The sequence below is a fragment of the Amblyomma americanum genome, chromosome 3 (genome assembly GCF_052857255.1).
Source record: "Amblyomma americanum isolate KBUSLIRL-KWMA chromosome 3, ASM5285725v1, whole genome shotgun sequence".
Classification (NCBI taxonomy): domain Eukaryota; kingdom Metazoa; phylum Arthropoda; class Arachnida; order Ixodida; family Ixodidae; genus Amblyomma; species Amblyomma americanum.
Genome location: NC_135499.1, coordinates 70,707,279 through 70,720,474, shown reverse-complemented (window position 1 = coordinate 70,720,474; position 13,196 = coordinate 70,707,279). Strand labels below are relative to the sequence as shown.

Sequence of the window (13,196 nt, the reverse complement as noted above, 5' to 3'; positions counted from 1 at the left end):
TCAATTTCGCCCTGTCGCGAAGAACGGACACGCTTGAAAAACGCGAGTATGTGTAGTATATAAACCGCAAAGCTAAATTTTGCACTCTTTCTATTTTCTTGATTAAATATTTTTGATGAGGGCTCCAGAATAAATCCGCATATTCTAATTTTGGTCTGACAAGAGCTTTGTATGCTGTTAACTTAACGGTTGATGAAGTACGGCGCAATTTCCGTTTCAAAAATGCCAGCTTTTTTAGCGCGTTGCTGCAAACGTTTTCTATATGGGGTTCCCAACTTAAATTGCTTGTGAGTGTAACACCTAAATACTTCACTCGCTGGGTTTTATGAATATAAGAATTATTAATAATATAAGCAAAATCTAAGGGTTCTTTCTTGTTGGTAAATGTAATAGCTGCCGTCTTCAAAGTGTTTAGCTTCAGTCCCCATGTTTCACACCATACGCTAATTGAGTGCAACGCGTCATTAAGTCTTACTTGGTCGGAGTGATGATTTACATTAGTATAAATAACACAATCGTCCGCAAACAACCGGATCTTCACAGGCGATTGAACATATAAATAGATGTCATTGATATAAACTAAGAACAACAAGGGACCGAGGACTGACCCCTGTGGCACCCCTGAGTGCACTTCCAGTGTACTAGAAACGCAGTCTTTAACAGCAACGTATTGTTTTCTTGGGGACAAATAAGATTCTATCCAACGGATGATATTGCGTTCAATGCCCATTGAGAGCAGTTTAGTTACTAAATCGGCATGCGGAACTACATCGAACGCTTTGGAAAAGTCCAGAAACACTGCATCGATTTGACCCCTCATATTCAGCTCATTCATAAAATCATCCGTTATCTCAGCTAACTGTGTTATTGTGGATAAACCAGCCCTAAATCCATGTTTATTTGCATGAAGTAAATGGTTATTCTCTAAATGTGTTATAATCGCTTTAAATAAAATATGTTCTAGCAGTTTACAAGTTGTGGATGTTAAGGAAACTGGTCTGTAATTATTTAGTTCTAGAGGGGATCCAGATTTGTGAATCGGAACTATCCTTGCAAGGCGCCAGTCATCTGGTATCACACAGGATTCTAACGATGTTTTATATATTACATATAAGTACTCTGCTACCCAGATTGCGTATCTGTTAAGGAAAACATTAGATATTTTGTCCGGACCTGATGACTTTTTTATGTCTAGATTACGTAAAAGACTAAGGATGCCGTTTTTGCTTAAATCTACTTCGGGCATCGGATTACGAAGCGTGTAAGGTTGCAAGTGCGCGTGCGATGCGTTTATGGTAAACACCGATTGAAAAAAGGCGTTAAATTCATTAGCAATGGTCAAAGGATCGTCAATGCCTGTGCCAGATGTTCTGATCTCTGTGATGCCGCTTTTATCTTTAGATAAATATTGCCAGAATTTCCTTGGTTGCTCTGACATGAAAGAAGTCAATGTGGAAGAAAAGAACTGATCTCTTGCAGCGCGCACTTTATCTTTGAAAGTGCGTACTAGACTTGCAAGTTGTTTCCTGTCACCCCGTTTTCGAGAGCGTTTTATTTTGCGTTTCTGATGTATCAGATTACGATCCATCCACGGGTACTCCCTGTTGATGCGCTTTTTCTTCAAAGGCACGTAGGTGCTTTCACAGTGCATGACTATGTCTTTAAACTTTGTCCACAGCACATTAACGTCATTTGTCTCATTAAAGGAAGGGAATAAAGATTCCATACAACTAATAATTCCGTCATCATCAGCATGCGTATAGTCTCTTACAAATGTGTCAGAAGGTTTAACATACGATCGCAAGCCCGAAATAGGACACTCAAGAACAAGTAACTGATGATCAGATATACCGTCCTTGACACTGACTGAGCAGTCTGGAAGCGAGCTACTTGCAAACGCAAGGTCAAGTACAGCAGAGCTGGAAATTCTTGTAGCATCCAAAACCAACTGGGTTAACGAAAACGTAAATGCAGTTAGTAGTAATGACTCAGCATTTTTGGAATCTTTGCCGTCATGTGAAAGGCGCACCAGTTAATTCCTGGAAGGTTAAAATCTCCTGTTATAAGGATGTTGGAACGCGAATTTGTATTTTGCAGCAAATAATCATATAAGGAATCTAAGTATTCCTGAGGAGCATTCGGAGGCCGATAGACCCCTCCTAGTAATATAGTTTTTCCAAAAAACTTTATTTTGCACCATATGCTTTCATGATCACTGATGCCGTTTAAGCGTGTGAATTTAATGTTATTTTTTATTGCAATTGCAACTCCGCCACCCCTTGATCCTCTGTCCTTACGGATAAGCGTATACGAAGGAGGCATTATTTCTGAATTTTGCACATCGGAATGCAGCCAGGTTTCAGTTACCACTAGGACGTGTGGTTGATAGGTCAGAATTATATCTTCAAGGCTCTGGATCTTATTCAGTACACTGCGTGCGTTCAAGGAAACAAGCCGTAGCGTCTTGGATTCCCGTCATTTGTTATCTAGCTTACGCGTGTTCGCACGTGTGGGTCGATGAGAGGAAGTTTCGGGTTGGGCAGGCGCAGATGATTTGGACAACTCTATTCTGCGATTGCGCGTTGCGTCCCATACGTACAGCCTGTCATCAACTTTGAGCTTATCGAAACGAAGGGAAACCTTAGAACCATTGTTCTTTTCTTCAGCCGCTGAACGCCATAATTTTGCACGAATATCCCGAATGTTTTTTGAAAAATCTTCCGATATAGCTACTTTTGTGTCCTTTAATTTGAAGCAGGAAGACATAACCTTTGTTTTGTCTACGTAGTTAAAAACCTCAAAATGATCGGACGATGTCGCTGTGCATGTTTTAGGCCAATTCGGTGAATACGCTCTATTGAGTTTACTTCAACACCTAGAATCTTTTTAAAAATTTCTTCGTTAACTTTCCGCTCCAGTTCTACTGAGTCCTCCTCTGGATCTTCCTTTACTCCATATATTACGATATTGTTGCGACGACTTCTGTTTTCGAGATCATCTACCTTTTTGGTTAACTCAAGAACTAGTTTGTTCGTGTTATTGCAAGCTTCGTCCACTTTCTGCAACCTTTGCTCACAATTCTCAATTCGGCACAGTTCTTTCTCAATTTTGGTAATCCTGGTTTGAATATTCTCGACTGTCGATTCTACCTGTTTCAGATTACTAGTCAGCGAAGCCAGAGTCTTATTAGTCTTTGTTTGCTCTTTCAAAATTTTCTTAAGTAATTGGTTGTTTAACTGTGTCTCAGACTCTGAATCAGAAGTAGGACCAGGATTTAGCTCTATGTCTCCGGATGTTAGTAGCAATAACCTGATCACATGTAAACAGTCACATAATAGACCAAACAAACACTGTGGGCTTGGCAACACCGTCAATATGACTGTATCATCTCTAATAGAAGAAGTTAGATACTTGTCACCAACCTGGGCAAAAAGAATCGGGATCAGCATCCTTCTGTAACCGGTGTCACCAAGCCCACTGAAGGAATCTTGCAAGAGCGTCCAGTATTTATGCCTGAAGTGGTCGCTATCCGATGATGTCACCGAGCTGATACGCTGACAGGCTTGATGCACGTAGGGCGTTGTTTCTTGGGTCAGCCGTGGCGATGGCATGATGACCAGGTCAGTCGGCGCATGCTCTTCAGGAGTCCTTTCGAACGGAGGGTCCGTTGATCCCACGGCGAAGTGCGCCCGGCAGGCGATCTGGGCAAAAAGAATCGGGATCAGCATCCTTCTGTAACCGGTGTCACCAAGCCCACTGAAGGAATCTTGCAAGAGCGTCCAGTATTTATGCCTGAAGTGGTCGCTATCCGATGATGTCACCGAGCTGATACGCTGACAGGCTTGATGCACGTAGGGCGTTGTTTCTTGGGTCAGCCGTGGCGATGGCATGATGACCAGGTCAGTCGGCGCATGCTCTTCAGGAGTCCTTTCGAACGGAGGGTCCGTTGATCCCACGGCGAAGTGCGCCCGGCAGGCGATCTGGGCAAAAAGAATCGGGATCAGCATCCTTCTGTAATATATATATATATATATATATATATATATATATATATATATATATATATATATATATATATATATATATATATATATATATATATATATATGCATCGAAGTATACGCTTCATTTAAGGAAACATTTTTATTTGACTCGACGTTTCGATCGGAGGACCGATCTTTTTCAAGAGTGACCATACAGTGCATGGGCGCGTGTTCTTATAGCATGGGACTTGACACACAGAAGGCTTAAAAAGAAAAGAAATAAAGAAAAGTAAATAAAAGAAAAAAGGGGGAGGGGGCGGCCGGGAGAACGGAACACAACTGACACCGATGGCATATTAGGGAAGCAAAGGTGGCGCGTCGCGTACCCGTGAACTCACTGCATACACACACACACACACACGCACACACGAAGCGAAAGAGGGAGGCCGAGCTGGGTGCGTACGCGGCTACTGCGACAAGAAAAAAGAAAAAGAGAGAGAGAGAAGCAAAAGCAGAGAAAAGGGCGAAAGCAAAGAAGAAACGTGGTGGGGCTTAACAAAAGAAGGGATGCGTCCGCCAATTGTGGGTTTCGGTATGCCTCTGTCCGCGTATGTGCGGCCCCGAGCGGCTCCGAAAGATGCCCCGGACGAGGCGGAACTGGTTGAGACCGCCCAAAGTGGCTCCACATGGTGACACGCGAGCCGCTAAAACCAGACGAGCTTCCCATAGGGGGACCAGATGGAAAGGCTTGTTGACAGGAATGCAAAAAAAACAAGAGATATAGCACAAAGAAATTTCAAAAAATAAAAAAAATATATAAAAATGACAAGAAAGAAGAAAGAGAAGGGGACATATGGCCCTCGCGGGACCAAAGAATGAGTTGAACGGCAGATGGAAACAAGCCGAAACTGACATGCAACAGGGGTATGGCCTCAGACGACTCGGTCAGTGGTGGTAGTTTGTCTATTAGGGTTGAAATTTTCTTTGGTTTCTGCCATCGAAAGAGACGATAGGGTGCCATGGTTTTCGTTGATGCCCTTTTGCACTGTGGTAAATTTGAAAATAAAGTATGATTCGCGTTGTTCGCGCTCCCGGGTGTTTTTAAAGCTACTCTGCAATATCGTTACTTTAAGTTTGTCAAACTCATGGCCTTTTTCGCGGAGGTGTCTCGATAGTGGGAGGCCACGGAGAGATTGAGTATGTGAGCGGTGGTTATTCAATCTTAATCGGAAGGAATTGTCTGTTTGGCCAATGTACTGCATCTGACATTCGCCACACTCGAGCATGTAAACAACATTACTGGAATCGCAGTTTAAGTCCTCTCGGATAACATGTTTGAAATCTGAATGTGTACTTTTAGTCAGTGCTGTGGTTTGCATGTGTTTGCAAACTTGGCATCTGCTCTTTCCGCAAGGTGTGCAACCCACCGGCCTCGGTTTATTAACCGTTGAGTGCACAAGGTGCATTTGTAAATTTTTTGGCCTTCTGTATGTTACCCGGGGGACCAATAGAAAAATTTTTGAGAGCTGCTCACTTTGTTCTATGATATTGAAGTGTTTTTTGAAGGATTTTGTTAATATTCGGTAGGTTGTCTGTGAATGTCAGTACTAGATTAGAGCGATGCGGTGTTGGCGGGGATTCCGCAGGGATGTGATTACGGTTAGTCACTTCCGCCCTTTTAATGGCATCGTCGATGATTGAAGGCGGGTAGCGCTGTTTCTTAAGAATTTCGCCCATGTGTTTAGCATTTTTTTTAAATCTTCTGCTCGAGAGCAAATGCGTTTGAATCGGATAGCCTGTGAGTACGGAATTGAAGTTTTGCAATGGCGTGGGTGGCAACTGTTGAAATGAAGATACTGTTGTCTGTCTGTGGGTTTTTTATAAACGCTAGTGATTAATGCACCCCTGTCAACACGAACAAGCACATCAAGGAAGTTAATGCTATTAGTTGAGTACGTGTGTGTGAAAGAGATATTTGGATGTATGTTGCTGAATGAGGTGATAAACTGAATTAGTTTTTCCTCTGTCTCTGCCCAAATTATGAATGCGTCATCAAGAAAACGTTTATAAAAAGCCGGTTTGGTTGGATATGAGGAAAGAAAGTCTGATTCAATTTTGTTCATAAATATGTTGGAGTAATTTAGTGCCATTTTTGTGCCCATAGCCGTACCACTCGTTTGAAGATAATATGAGTTATTGAATTCGAAAGTGTTAAGTTTAAGGACCAAATTTGCAAGCGTTTCGATGGCACTTGGACTGGGAGAATCTAGGATTCTGTGTTCTTTATAGGCTCCGACCATGGCCTGTATTCCGTCGTCATGGGGGATATTAGTGTAATGTGACACCACGTCCATGGTAACTAGGAAAGCGCCATGAGGGAAGATGACATCGGATAATTCTCTCAGGAAGTGGCTAGTATCTCGTATGTAAGATGAATGTTTCGGAGGTGTATGTTTGATGAGGGAATCGATGTAATCGGAGATCGGTTCTGTCAGTGTGCCGACACCAGAAACAATAGGTCGCCCCGGATGGTTCTCTTTGTGTATTTTCGGAAGCATATAAAAGCGCCCCGTGGAGGCATTTTTTGGCGTCAGCGCCTTACTTATTCGCCATGGTAATTCACCTTCATCGGTTAGTTTATTCAGAGTTTTTGCTATGATCCTCTGGTGTTCAGAGGTGGGGTCTGATGACAGTTTCTTATAGAATTTTGAGTCGTTGAGTTGGCGGTTGGCCTCCTGAGTATAATCAACTTTGTCCAAAATAACTATACCTCCACCCTTGTCGGCGGGCTTCATGACGATGTCGGTTCGTTTCCCGAGTGAGTCCAAAGCGTTACGTTGTTTTTTTGTGAGGTTGGGTGGGCCAGATTTTCGTGTCCCGAAGGCCTGCAATATGTCCTTCTGTACCGCTTTAATATATAAGTCTAGATATTTATCTCTGCCAAATTTGGGTGTCCACTGTTCCTGAGATTTCGGGCACAAAGCATTATTTTGGCTTGGTTTGTCGAAAAAGTATTCCCGTAGTCTAAGTGTTCGGGAAAAGTCATCCAGATCATTGAGTAATTGGTATTCATTATACTGCCCATTATTCGAGCAGAATTTTAGGCCGCGTGATAAAAGGGACTTTTCATCGGGAGTGAGTTGTGAGCTTGATAGGTTGATTATATTTTCCGGAAGGTGTGGCTCTCCAGGTGTTCGGTCTAATGTGGTTGTATGTTCGTTTATCGTTTCGTTGTTATTGTCGGGTGGGGATATGTGCGTTGCCAGTTGCAATACCATTGTGCGCTCCATACCTGCCTCAACAACAATGCCATCACGAGAGAATTTTTAAAGTTTTTTCGTCCAAATATGCTTAATTTTGCTCAACTGAAAGACCTCAAGCTCATCTGTCTCGGATGCTGAGAGTATCATGCTGTGACGCGCCCGCCTCTCCTCGAGAATTATTGATGCTAACATCTGTCTAAAGTGCTCAATTGTTATTTTCATGAGGTTTAAAGAAGCCTTAAGTAGTTCTTTGCTCCATGCTTCTCGATGGGATTCTGAAAGGTTACTCATGGATGGCGATAGAGATACGAGAAGTCCCTTCGGTACAGATTCTGATTTAAGATATATTTGAAGAAAAAGCCCACCTTTGAGGAAACAAACAGATCACCAAAGAGACAAACGGCTAAAGAAAATACTGCTCCTGTTGATTAAAGGAAAAGAGGCAGGTTGCAAAGCGTGCAGATGAAACAAAAGGCAGAGGTAAGAGGGTGTAGCGGAGGTGGACATGGGGTGAGTTGTATGCAAGGAAAACGATAAGAAATATAATAGGGTCAAGCGTCCTTCGGCGCAAGTGAGACATTCGAGCAGCATAAACAGGGAAAAGGAATATCTCCCCGCAGCCGCTCATCAGCAGGGCGCTTGCACCACGCGTTTCATCGCGAAGGCAAAAAAGAGGGCCCTTTCCATGAAGCTGAGAGAGAAAGAAGGAGAGTAGCAGAAAGAAAGTGGGGAGGGAAGGCGCGAAATCTCCCAAGTGTGAGTTAGTCCAATGGGTTACTGTACACAAATTCTGTAAGGAGCATCATTCTCTTAGTTCTATTTGCAAAACAAAGAAAAAAATTGATAAAAAGGGGGGATGGGGAAGTAGTATGGTTTGCTGCCATAATAGTTTCGGTTGTTATCGTTGGCCATGAGCAAGAAAAGAATGGTGGGGGGAGAAGTAAGGCAGCATGTGAAAGCAAGCTCGCAAATTGACATCATTTCAGGCAATGCAGTCGGGTGGCTGTGAATTTCAGGTTTCTGACCTCTGAACTGTGGAGATAGTACCAGGATGTTGTGTATTCTTTTTTTGGGGGAAGGGAGAATGCGTCTTCCATGAATGGCATCGTTTACTTGCGCCTGCGTGAGCTCCTTTTAGTTAGTGTGTGTGTTTGCTACGCTCATGTGCGCCACGGGGTCCCAAAGGGGAAGAAAACAGTGCGGTGTTACGACTCGAGTAGCAGCATGCCACCGCTGCCACCGGTCGTCGTGCGGAACATGCTAACTCGAACCTGGGCTCCATTTCGGTAGGCGATCTGAGCCTTGGGACTGAGGAAGCATGGAACTTGAAGTTTGGGAGCACGAAAACAAGCGGGTTTAATAACACTTTGATAAGATTTAGTTACATATTTCAGAAATAGCAAACAGACAAAAGTTAAAAGTTCATTCGTGTAGCGACTAGATGCCCATTGTCGCCAGGGCCCAGAGCGTTCGTTCTCAGTCAGCACGCTCCTTAAGTCGCCTAATGTTTCGTCCCTTGATCAGGCGGTGGCCAATCCAACACGTGGCACATTTCTCCAAGATGGGAAAAGTTGCACAACACGTTGGGAAATGTAGTCACCCGTGCGAATGAGCGAGGAGAAATCAAAAGTGCGCTGCTATTTCCTACAGTGGTGCAACCGTGTTGCAAGCGGCACGTGTACATCGAAAACACAGGCGATGCGTGCGGCGCCGCGGGCTTTAACTGCGGTGAGCTCTCTTCCGTCGGGCCGGCTCCTGTCGGACACGATTAATTACTTGACGTGGCGTCCTTTTATTCCCCCGTTGTCTGTTCGTCGTCGGTTGCTGCCCCGGGCGGCCTTCGCCGGGAAATAGTGAAGTAGCAAGGTCATTTTCACCGAGCGAAGCGAGATAACCTTTTTTGTGCGGTCGTCGGCCACCTGACGCTGTCGACATTGCCGCTGCTGTCGCCGCCACCATGGTCGTCCCGATCGAGGGAGTCTGCGCCTTAACCCACTTCGGCTGGTGTTCATCCCGTTCATTACAACACCAATGCCGGCAGACAGTACGTACAGACGACGAGCTCTTCCTACGCAGCTCTCCCGACTGGACGGGCGAGAATGGGCTCTCCATTCGCAGTTCTCCAGGCCCCTCCTCATCGTTGTGTCTATGTCCAGCTCGGAGAATTTCTCTGCTCGACCAGGCAAACCACAAACACCAAGCCACACACAACAAAAGCAGGCGCAACCTGTAGCCCACTCGTCCCGCCAGGCCATCACTGCAAAATGATTACAATGCATAGATACTTCTAAAATCTCTCTGATGTCAAGCCAAACTCCCTCAAAAGAACACCAAGATCGAACCGGGTGCAAGGTTCAGGTGTTCGGACCTCTCGAAAGCATTGTCATCATTTGTGACACTTCAAGACAGACAAAAATTATAGTTGGTCGGCAGGGTGGAAAAGGTCAGACAGAGGCTTCCAACTTTGCCCCAACCTACTCTCCATTTGTAACCAGCACAGCTGCGGTCTTCCTTTCCGTCCATCATGATAGCAGACGCTACGACCTCTGCCGTAAATGTGCTAAACTTGCACCGCAAAACTTATTACATCCTTAGCACCACTTAAACTTAATACAACTAAAAAAAAATTCTGCAAAACTTAAACAATGCAGGTAACCTTACTTGCAGAGCCACAGAAGTGAGTGAAAATCAAGACGCCTACAAAATCCAGTCATGTATAAACCTCAAAAAAGCATTGCAGAGGAGTGTAAATACAAAAGAATTTATTCCTGGAATCCCTCTGAAAACCACGTTGCGATTCAAGGAAAGTACTAGTTTCTATTTTCAGCCGCGCCCGGCGCGGTCGCACACCGACAGTGCGCTTTAGCAGCCGCGACACGATAATAACCGAATGTCCTAAGTGCGCGCTGACACGTGCGAGCTCCAGAAGCCACGGGACATTGATTTGTTTTGCACTAAGGCAGCACGTCTTCAACACCTGAGCAGCACTTCAAAAGTTTAATGCGAGGGGCGGACGATAGAGTATGAAAGGAATGCCTGCATGTACTCCTCTAACGATACCTGAATACCCGTCGTTTCCTTTTTTTACAGGCGCGCATTCTTTCGTGTGGTAGCAGCGCGTGATTTTTTGTGGCCCGCTCCGAGTTTCAGTCGTCGTGCAAGAACTTCCCCAGTGTCGCCACAATGAGGCAGGTGACAGTTTCGGACGCTTACACTGTTGACCAGCCTTCACCGTTTCAATATTTTGGGCCCGTACTTTTGTCCTTTCTTTAAAGATTACTGCTTGGCTTGTATATCTTGGCTCTCCCTGCTCGCGGGCGCATTGCGGAAACTGCCCTAGATGTTCTCTCCTGTATGCCTCCCTTTCTAGCGGTGCCCTCACCTTTAACATCTTACCTTTGACTGAGCGCCGAGCCGCATTTCCCACTTGAATTCGAACTATCGGCTCGCACTTTCGACGAGTCACTGCACGTAGTAGCCTCAAATTGTGCCGACTGCACTTTACTGCCTGCAGAGCCTTTCAACTTGCTCTACTAAGGCTTGCAATCCGACCCCATGATCCTAACTCTCTGACCCGCAACCTTACAGGATTCACGCTCTTTGGGTAACGTTGCGTTCTAGCATGTGGTTTGAACTGCGCACTAAGGTGACTCGCGGTCACTTTCTTTACCGTAAAGCGTCTCCAATACTTGACAACTATTGTTCGCCCGCCGCTTCGAAGGAGGGTCTTCTTTGATTCCTTCCTTCACTGCGCTGGCCTGCGAGCTCACTACTCACCTCCTGAGAGAACTCAACCCCATTTGTCAAAGCAGCCTCTGCCTCAGGGCTAGAGACGGCTGCTATACCTTTGTTCTCGTTGTCAGTGCTCGCTGACGAAGCAGTCGCTTGACTTTGTTTTCGGTCGGTTTGCTGGAACTTTTTTTGCGCCTCTAAATCTACAAACGCTGCCCCTGCAGCTGCCGAACTGGCGTTCCTTTCTGGGCTTAAACCTTCCCTGTCGCTACTCTACTGAGCAACGGCTGCGTCCCTAGCTGACCAAGCGGGGTTCATAGGCTGGTCCGTCCGTCCGTCCGTCCGTCCGTCCGTCCGTCAGTCAGTCAGTCAGTCAGTCAGTCAGTCAGTCAGTCAGTCAGTCAGTCAGTCAGTCAGTCAGTCAGTCAGTCAGTCAGTCAGTCAGTCAGTCAGTCAGTCAGTCAGTCAGTCAGTCAGTCAGTCAGTCAGTCAGTCAGTCAGTCAGTCAGTCAGTCAGTCAGTCAGTCAGTCAGTCAGTCAGTCAGTCAGTCAGTCAGTCAGTCAGTCCGTCCGTCCGTCCGTCCGTCCGTCCGTCCGTCCGTCCGTCCATCCATCCATCCATCCATCCATCCATCCATCCATCCATCCATCCATCCATCCATCTGTCCTTTTCTCTGGCTCGCTCGGAGTCTGGACATTTCTGCGCGCTGAGTACCATACTCATAACTGTATCTACTTCGCCAACCTGTTGTAGCTATTGTGTCTTGAATAATTCTGACCTTGCGGCTCAAGCACTCCCAAGTCAAGTAAATTGAGAATGGGGAATCTCTATCGGTTGTCAGACTGTCGATCATGGCACTTGCTTCGCGGCAGCAGCAGGTCACGTCCTTAGGTGTAGATGTGTGGCCGGATTCTAGAGTTCGAAGCACACCCTTCCCATCCTCTTTGGCCAAGAAGTTGCCAACCGCAGGTGCCGCCGAAATTGTGGCTCTTCGCTCCGTCGGTTTCGCCTCGCTGGCTCCTCAGCGCTGACGTGGAGTCTTGACTCCAAGGCCTCGCACAAGGAAATGGCCTGACTTGGACCTTGGTCCGCGGGGCTTCTCACCAAGATGTTCCCCGTAGATGTTCCGGAAGGTACTGTCTCCAAACGCTCTGCAGAAAGCCGATCAGACAATCCCGTCACGGCACCAGTTAAACTTTTCGCAACCTCTTTCTGGTGGCCGGTTGGTGCCCGGTTGGATGTTCGTGGCGAGTGATCAATGATGAAGGCACGCTGACCGGTGATCGAATACATGGCGGTTAGCAGTAAGAAGACAACTTCGGGTCTTCGGCTGCTTGTCTGGCGACACGTTGCCGGTTGGGGCAGCAACACCAACTTCTTAAAAACAAAAATTATTTATTAAAGACAGGATTGAAATAGAGGGCAGGGGAAAAGAAGGCAGTTGAAAAAAGGGCTTTTTAAAAGTGGCCGAGACTGTAACTCAGCGCGCGTTTCATCGCTTTGTTTACCACAGGTATTAAACCTTTAGATAATCGGGTTGAGCTTCGCTATGCCAGCTCTCGCCCAATTTCGACCTACAGCAGTACAATGCCACAACACATACAAATGGGCGGAGTCCGACTCTGTGGAGCCCCAAACCTCCTTGGTCGAGTAGGGCGCGCGGTTTCGCATATACAGCTCGATACATGTGCAACCCATTGAGGCGCCATCGAGGCGCCCGCCGCATCTGCTTTGCCGTCTCCGCTGACAGTAAAAGGAACCTCCTCAGCGGGAAAAAGTCGTCGGCCCTTTGCGACCCCGACAAGGCCGTTCGTGGTCCCAATCCCCATTTCCCAAGGCGTTGGGCAGCGTCCGGAGCGCGCGACGCGCTGTCATTCTACTAACCCCTCGTGCACGGCAGGTCAGCAGGGGACGAGACGGCGAGACGCGCAGCAGCGAACGGGGGCGGTGATAAGCCATATGCACGCGGTGGCGGCAATTGTACAATAGCGAGTCGCGGCCGGAGCCGAGCGGAATTAGCGCTGGTGTGGGGCCGTTCAGCAACCTCCCCTCGACCCCCACAGAGACGACAGCTCTGGGAAAAATGGGGAAGCGACCCACTGCCGCCATAGGCTTCTAACTTAACACTTGGGCTAAGGAGTCGGCGGCCTCATTGCCGGGATTTGCCGAGTGCGCAGGCACCAAAATGAGCTCAGGGCGTGATGGGTGGTGGGGTAT

General features: G+C 46.5%; 1 protein-coding gene and 1 pseudogene across 1 annotated transcript in view; both read right to left on the bottom strand.

Moving 5' to 3' along the window:
• Positions 1–13,196, bottom strand: part of LOC144123047 (neprilysin-1-like) — a 240,814-nt gene that overhangs the window by 95,262 nt on the left and 132,356 nt on the right. The window lies entirely within an intron of this gene.
• On the bottom strand, positions 2,320–3,912 carry LOC144123046 (uncharacterized; annotated as a pseudogene).